We start from the raw sequence: 9,350 nt of genomic DNA, 5'->3' as shown, positions 1-9,350 counted from the left end.
AATTCAGAATCAAAAATTCAACATAAAAAATTTCAATATAACAAATTCAGATGCAAAATACAATGTTTAAAATTCAAATAATATATTTTCAACTTGCTAAAATTCAACAGGCCAAATTCAGATGCAAAATGTAATGTTTAAAATTCAGTATTAACGTCCGGGAACCCAAGTAAAAGCAATAGATTATACAATCTAGAACAGTAGTTTGCCAGTAGCAGCAGCCAACAACTGGAAACTTTTTATAATTTCCGTCTGCTATTTCACCACTAGAATTCACTTCTGAGACATTTTTATGCGAGAAATCAACTGCAGAGTTCGAATGCAGGCATTTTTACAAATATTTATGGTGAATTGCACATTTTCTCTGATGTTGTCGGACTTGAGAAGCTCCACTCTGATGTGACAGCCAGTAGGTGGCAGCCAGGATCACTCGCTTTCCGGACGGCCATTGATGCTTACAGACCTCGCTGTCAGCTGGAAGTCTCTCAATAGACTCATGGACAAGTTTATTTCCTCAATCGTTTGTTTAAATTACAAAACACAATTATCCATTATGAGATAAACAGCAACCTGTGGTTATCTGCCTTTCGGAGTTAAAAAGCTCCACAAGCGATTGCGGACGTAACTTTTACGAGCTCGCTGGGCAGCCAGAGCAGGAGACAAAGGAGTAGGAGAGCAGCGCCTGAAAGGGCAGAGAGATAGGTCTCTCTTTAACAAATAATAATAATGTAAATAATAAATTATGGCATATGTTATTTAGACTTAAGTGGAGACACCAAAGCTTATCATTTTCATTCATTGGCTTAAAACAGGGATGTGGAGGTGTGGGGAGAGAGAGTGTGGGGTGCAGGTGGGGTCTCAGGTGAGCAGGCAGGGAGGGACTGATTGTCACAGCTGTAGCGAGTTGTCTAATCATGCTCTCCCTTTTAAAAGCAGTAGCGAGCCAGAGCAAGAGGACTTTTTATGGCTGACTGTGAGAGAAAAGACGTGGACACTGATAAGCTTGACAGCGTGAATTCTTACCCTCGCGACCGAGAGACTCAGGCCAGGTGGGAGTGAGGGAGCTCCAGATGAACTGTGGGACAATCAGTGTTGCCACAGTTACTTTGAAAAAGTAACTTAGTTACTTTACAGATTACTTGATTTTAAAAGTAACGAAGTTAGATTACAAGTTACTTTATTAGTTACATGCAGCAGCTGCCGACAACACCCCTACAGCCTCAACATAAAAATGACAACCGGTTTACTGTGAGGCAGCTTGGCGTTGCCAGTTGTCGGGATCTGGTTTATTATGGCACGAAAGAGAGTGAGTCAACAGTGTTTAAGGGCAGCATTTCCGCTACAATATAGGCCTACTGCCCAACCAACTTCTTCAACTCTCCCCCACTTACTGGTTTTGCACCGAAGTCCAGCTTTTGTTGTTTGGGTGGTGGGGGACCTGGGACTTGCTCTGTAAGTTTGACTGCAGTGCTGCGACTCCAAATGTTTCTTCAAATTTGACGTAGTCGCCACCTTAATATTGCCGTCTTTAGCTGACACAAACTCTAAATAGTGACTGTATTTTCAGTTAGAAAACGCGCATCTCTCTCCTCCCTCCATTGTTGTTTACGTTTGTGTCGCTGCGTGGTAGGACGTGAACTGTCCACATGCTGAAAACGTGACTTGTCGCATACGTGACTTCACTCCCCGAGACACAAAAATATATATTTTTACTAAGGAAAATGACAAATAGTAACGCACAGTGACTTGGATAAGTAACTTTAATCTGATTACTGGTTTGGAAATAGTAATGCATTAGATTACTTGTTACTGAAAAAAGTGCTCAGATTAGAGTAACGCGTTACCATTAACGTGTTACGTGGCATCACTGGGGACAATTCACTGCTGATACGGTCATTAAATAAAAAAAATATTCCTCTCCAAGTGTTTGTGTGTATCTGTGAACAGAGGTCTGCAGCAGCGGAGCTGTTACAAGGGACAATAAATGTGCATCCTGATAAAGTTCCCTTCGCCTTTGGAATTAAAATAGCCCCACATCATTACATGCCCTTCAACCATACCTAGAGATTGGCATGGGGTACTTTCCATAAAATCATCTCTCAATGCAAATCAAACCAGCTATTAGGCTAACCGACATAAAACCATGCCAATCTCTAGGTATGGTGAAGGGCATGTGATGTGGGGCTATTTTAATTCCAAAGGCGAAGGGAACTTTATCAGGATGCATAGTATCCTGGACAGTGTTGGGAACGTTACTTTAAAAAAGTAATTAGTTATAGTTACTCACTACTTGTTCAAAAAAGTAACTGAGTTAGTAACTGAATTACTCTATAATAAAAGTAACTCGTTACCAGGGAAAGTAACTATTTGCCTTACTTAAAAAAAAAGAAGAAATTGCTATATGTCAAAGAATTTTGATTTTTTTTTTTAGCAGTTTTCACAAGTCAGTTGAAATGAGTAGAACAGACAGGTGTTTAACGTACATAACTTTTGATATTTATTGCACGTCAACAGACAGCAAGAGATTTATCCTGCACTTCAAGTATTATCTTTGTAAGAAAAGTAAACCGTTACACCATATAAACTTATATGACACATATACTTTTAACACCTGCCTGTCATACGGTTGACTTCAGCCTGTGTCATAGGTTTTTGTTGTGAGGCAGAAAGATCTAGCTTTTGCTGCTTGGAGGACTTTGCTCCGAGTCCTTCTTTGCTAGCAGATGGCGAGCTATCATCTGTGGTGGAGGTATCGCTGGTTTTGGCCACTAGCTTTGTAGATGCGTGTGTTGTTGTGAGATGCTTCATTAAATTAGAGTTGCTTATAACGGATGTCAACAAAGTCTTCGCTCCTGAACATAATGTACACATGCACGTTCTTGCCTTTGACCACAATTAATTTGAAGTAGTGCATACTGTATCTCCACCTTGAAAATGCCAACTTTTCATCGGATTGCTCCTGACTCGCCATCTCTGCCTAATCTGTCAACACAGTCTCACTCCCTACTCGTCAAATGTATGACGCATGGTCAAGGACCCTGGCGTCAAGTTTCAACGAAATAGGGGTACCCTTGACGTTATTTTTCGACGAGGGGGTCCGTCAGATAGACATTCATGTTATTCCCTCACCGTCGGATATCGAAGAAAGAAGAAAACACGCCCCCCGCCCCTTAACTCGAAATCTGTGACAGTTATTGGTATTTTTAACCCAATAACCGCTGTTTTAATCAATATTATTCACGAGATATTATCATGGTTTATATGTATTTCTTTTTATGTTATTATTTCGGTATATTTTGGGCAGGTAAGCTGGATTGCTTTTTTGTTGATTTTATATTTTTTTAACTATAATGCTACATCTATCAACATTTATTTAGATGTTATTGTATTCATTTCTTTACTTTAATAATATTATTTTGGTCTTATTACCGGTGAAATATTACAGTATAGGCTAATACAGAACATTACGATATGATCCGAGCAGGACGCATTCAAAGCTGATAGGCCTATCCCCCAATGCAATGCGGCCATTCACTTCAAAGAATCGTCTTTAACGCCAGGATCGCTTCAATATACATATATACAGTCAGTGATTGTGTCACCAGCAACAACACGTTGCTCAGTTTTGTTCCAGTAAGTTATGAACCATAATAACGTTTAAACGAATCCGCGGAAAACTCCAGAAGTGACGTAGTACGTCCCGCTCAGCGGATACGAAGATAAAAATATATAATATTCGTAATATTGATGTTTTTTTCTAACGTTGTATTTGAGGAGTTAAACAATAAACATAGTTGTTATAATAAAATACAGTTTCATGTATTTGTCTCATATGTTGTGTGCTCGGCCGGCCGGCGGGCGGCCTCAATCTGAAATGGAATCAAGCCATTTCACGGCGGACAGCAGAAAGAGGAGCCGAACGAGTCCCCCCACCCACCCTGGAAGAACTACAAGTGCTCAAGCTTTGTAACAGCTTCTGTGGCGTTTCTTATGGGAGTTGTAGTTTTAAAGTATATTGGTATATTTCTCATAAGTAGAAGTTGGCAGTGTATAATTTTGGATACACCCTGGGGTTTTTTGGGATGGAGAAAACACTGGTGTCATCAGATTTTAAAAATCGAATCGTTAAATAGGTGAAAATAGCTTATTACCATATTTGACAGTGCTTATAGTAGGTAATTTGGTGACCATATCTACATGACAGCTGAGGTCCAGAGCTTTCTATAACAGCTGGTTTTATGTGTGTAGAACCTTCTGTTGCTAAATGACAGGCCTTCATACATGTACTGGGTTCAAGGTTCAGAGGTCAATATTTCAAAGCAGGAGTAATGTATCCTCTTCAGACTGACATATGTTCCTCTCCAGGTTGAGATCTTTCCAACGATGTGTTTGCTATAGTCCTACAACAACGTTTTAATTTTTACACATCATGGAGACTACTTAGCAGGAGATACTTTATTGTCCCCAGAGGGATATTTGCCTCGAGTTCAAATGCTTCACAAATAACACTTGACATATTGTTTTATCATACAGCTGACATACTTAAAATAAAAAACAACATGAACAAAGTGATATAGGCTAGACTGAAGCACATCACACAGCAACAATCTATTGCTCATCTTTCACAAACAGTGACAAGAGCAACACAACCATGCTTCATATCATGAAGCTATTGCACACCCTCAATCTCAAGCAACATTATTTAAAGTTTTAATTGAGGTAGGTCCAAATTAGGCCTATATCATCATCAACGTTTTTATAGTTTAGAAATGTTAAGTTTACCCATATCTTCTGCCAGAGGATAAGAGCTCATACTTGGCATCGAGAATAAAGATAGAGCAGGCCATATTCTGTGTGCTTGCCTGGAGAGACTGGTTTCTATTCCTCTACACAACCTTCATGAGAGTCATAATAAAATTCTCTGTAATGCAGCCTTGTATAACATAAACCATCTGATTCACCGTGGGTGTCTGCTCTAAATGATAACACACACTTTCAACACGGGCCTTCCAGCCAAAGGTGCATGTTGTCCATATGAACACCATTGGGCCTATAGGAGCAGAGCCGATGGATTGGTTCATCATTTATGACCTCTGATATCCTCTGACCCAGCTCTATCTCGAGAGTTACCTCAACTTCAGTTTCAAAGGGGGGGGGTCAGCTTTTCTTAGACATAAGTAGGGGGGGGGCACCAAGGAAAAAAGGTTGGGAACCACTGCTCTGACCCATGTCATGACCCTTTTCTCAGCTTGTGAGAAAAGGGTTGAATGAGATGTGTGAGTTTTGTCTTTGTGCAGTAGTGCTGAGGTAGAAGTGTGCCAAAAATGCCATATATATACAAATGTTGTATATGTATACATACCCAAACAAAGCTATATACATCTTACTCAGTGAACAAAAACCTCGGTAACAATCTGCTTATCCTTTTAATTTCCTGAAAATGCTTCTTAAAACTAGTCCCTTCTTAATTTTGAAAAGGTAGTCTCAGTAAAGGCTACAAAGGTTAGGATGGCTACAAACTGTAACCACGGTGATTGATATGAGGATCATCTTCTGAATATAATAATGAATATGTTAGGCCTACCATAAATTGATATTTCAAAAAAGTAATTTATTTAAAACAACTAATAATGCAGTGTGATTTTTAAATCAAACTAAGTCCCACACATAAATATACTCATGTTTTTCCCCTTTAGTCTTTGCTATTAATATTCATCAACTGCAAAATTAGAAAATTGCATTTTTAAATAACTATGTATGGAAAATAAAATAAAAAATGCTTCTCTTTGTATACAGTTTATTGTTTTTCACAACAGTACAATTCAAAACAAATGCAAATTAGTCAAACAAGCCATTAGGCTGTATTTCTAAACACTCAACTGTAGGTTTTTTATATAGTATATATAAGGCAAATCAAAGTGCTAAATATAAATCACAAATTTTTCATTATTAGTATTTTATTGTGTAAATTCTCACGTACAACGTGGAACATTCTTTCACAGACGAGATGTGGAATTTCCACGTCACTTCCGCGGATTCGTTTAAACGTAGACAAATACATGAAACTGTATTTTAATATTATAACTATCTTTATTGTTTAACTCCTCAAATACAACATTAGAAAAAAACATTAATATTACGAATGTTAGGCCTATATATTTTTATCTTCGTATCCGCCAAGCGGGACGTACTACGTCACTTCCGGAGTTTTCCGCGGATTCGTTTAAACGTTATTATGGTTCATAACTTACTGGAACAAAACTGAGCAACGTGTTGTTGCTGGTGACACAATCACTGACTGTATATATGTATATTGAAGCGATCCTGGCGTTAAAGACCAGCTGATCGCTGCCCGATTCTTTGAAATGAATTGCCGCATTGCATTGGGGGATAGGCCTATTGGCTTTGAATGCTTCCTGCTCGGATCATATCGTAATGTTCTGTATTACAGCATATACTGTAATATTTCACTGGTAATAAGACCAAAATAATATTATTAAAGTAAAGAAATGAATACCATGGTAACATCTAAATAAATGTTGATAGATGTAGCATTATAGTTTAAAAAATATAAATCAACAAAAAAGCAATCCAGCTTCCCTGGCCGAAATATACCGAAATAATAACATAAAAAGAAATACACATAAACCATGATACTATCTCGTGAATAATGTTGATTAAAACAGCGGTTATTGGGCTAAAAATACCAATAACTGTCACAGATTTTGAGTTAAGGGGCGGGGGGCGTGTTTTTTTCTTTCGTCGATATCCGACGACGGTGAGGGAATAACATGAATGTCTATCTGACGGACCCACTCGTCGAAAAATAACGTCAAGGGTACCCCTATTTCGTTGAAACTTGACGCCAGGGTCCTTGACCATGCGTCATACATTTGACGAGTAGGGCGTGAGACTGTGTTGAATCTGTTTAGCTGTTGTGTATGTGGCGCGTGTGCTGGCATGTGTGTAAAAACACTGGCTCTGATTGGCTACCATGAAACACGACTCTGCCTTAGCCAATCATAAACGCTTACCTCGTTATTAACCCACCTCCTCAGTAGCTGTTAGCAAGGGATGCGTTCGGATTACACAGTTTATTCAATCAATGCACAGTAACGCACCGCATTTAACGTCTAGTAACGTTAACGGCGTTGTAACGACAGGAAAAGTAATTAGTTAGATTACCCCATTACTGAAAAAATAACGCCGTTCTTTTAAATTCCAAACACTGATCCTGGATCCATGAAATAACTGGCCTTTAAAAATAAAAATCTGCCTGCCTCAATGGGAATTTAACATAGGGGTGTACTCACTTTTGTTGCCAGACATTAATGGCTGTGTGTTGAGTTATTTTGAGAGGACAGCACATTTACACTGTTATACAAGCTGTACACTTAATACTTTACATTGTAGCAAAGTGTAATTTCTTCAGTGTTGTCCCATTAAAAGATATAATGAAATATTTACTAAAATGTGAGGGGTGTACTCACTTTTGTGAGATACTGTATATCTCTGCCCTGTCAGATGCTGTTCTCTCTCGCCTGTGTGTGTGTGTGTGTGTGTGTGTGTGTGTGTGTGTGTGTGTGTGTGTGTGTCAGCCGACTAGCTTACAAGTTATGCCCGCAATCGCTTGTGGAGCTTTTGCAAAAGACAGATAACGACAGGTTGCCGTTTATCTTATAATGGATTTTTGTGTGTTTTGTTGAGACTGAGTAAATAAACTTGTCCATGAGTCTATCTCCGTGAACCATCACCTTATCGTGGTGGAGAGGTTTGTGTGTCTCTGTGAACCTGAGGGCTGTGTTGTCTGGAGCTTTGTGCTCCTGGTAGGGTCTCCCAAGGCAAAGTGGTCTCAGGTGAGGGGCCAGACAAAGAATGGTTCAAAAACCCTATGAGTAATCGAGGTAGAGATGGAGTGACCCTGCTCGGAGTAAGCCCGGGGCCCCTGTCTGGAGCCAGGCCCAGACGGCGGGCTCGTCGGCGAGCGCCTGGTGGCTGGGTTTGCCACGGAGCCCGGCCGGGCACAGCCCGAACAAGCTACGTGGCTCCCATCTCTCCAGCCCATGGGCCCACCACCTGTGGGAGGAACCGCTGGGGTCGGGTGCGCTGCCAAATGGGTGGCAGTGAAGGTCAGGGGCCTCAACGGACCAGACCTGGGCAGCAGACGCTGGCTCTGGGGACGTGGAACGTCACCTCTCTGTGGGGGAAGGAGCCGGAACTGGTGCGGGAGGTGGAGCGCTACCGGTTAGATCTGGTGGGGCTTACCTCTACGCACAGTCTCGGTTCTGGAACCGTACTCCTGGATAGGGGTTGGACTTTTTTCTTCTCCGGAGTTGCCCAGGGTGTGAGGCGCCGGGCGGGTGTGGGGATACTCACAAGCCCCCGGCTGAGCGCCGCTACGTTGGAGTTTACCCCGGTGGACGAGAGGGTCGCCTCCCTACGCCTGCGGGTTGTGGGGGGGAAAACTCTGACTGTTGTTTGTGCATATGCACCAAACAGGAGTTCGGAATATTCGGCCTTCTTGGAGACCTTGGGTGGAGTCCTGCATGGGGCGCCAGTGGGGGACTCCATTGTTCTGCTGGGGGACTTCAACGCACACGTGGGCAATGATGGAGACACCTGGAGAGGCGTGATTGGGAGGAACGGCCTCCCTGATCTAAACCAGAGTGGTTGTTTTTTGTTGGACTTCTGTGCTAGTCATGGATTGTCTATAACGAACACCATGTTCGAACATAGGGATGCTCATAAGTGTACCTGGTACCAGAGCACCCTAGGCCAAACCCAACCCACGAACACCGTGGTGGACACCGGTGGTCAGGGAAGCCGTCCGACTGAAGGAGTCTTTCCGGGATATGTTATCCCGGAGGACTCCGGAGGCAGTTGCAGGGTACCGAAGGGCCCGAAGGGCTGCAGCCTCTGCCGTGAAAGAGGCAAAGCAGCGGGTGTGGGAGAAGTTTGGAGAAGACATGGAGAAGGACTTTTGGTCGGCACCAAAGTGCTTCTGGAAAACTGTTCGCCACCTCAGGAGGGGGAAGCGGGGAACCATCCAAGCTGTGTACAGTAAGGATGGGACACTGTTGACCTCAACTGAGGAGGTAATAGGTGCGGTGGAAGGAGCACTTTGAGGAACTCCTGAATCCGACTAATACGCCCTCTATGTTAGAGGCAGAGCTGGAGGATGACGGTGGATTGTCGTCGATTTCCCAGGCGGAAGTCACTGATGTAGTCAAACAACTCCACAGTGGCAAAGCCCCGGGGATTGATGAGATCCGTCCAGAAATGCTCAAGGCTCTTCAACATTGCGTGGAAGTCTGGGACGGTGCCAAAGGAGTGGCAGACTGGGGTGGTGG

This window comes from Perca flavescens, chromosome 3 (genome assembly GCF_004354835.1).
Source record: "Perca flavescens isolate YP-PL-M2 chromosome 3, PFLA_1.0, whole genome shotgun sequence".
In the NCBI taxonomy this organism is placed as follows: domain Eukaryota; kingdom Metazoa; phylum Chordata; class Actinopteri; order Perciformes; family Percidae; genus Perca; species Perca flavescens.
Note: the sequence above shows the minus strand (reverse complement) of the source record.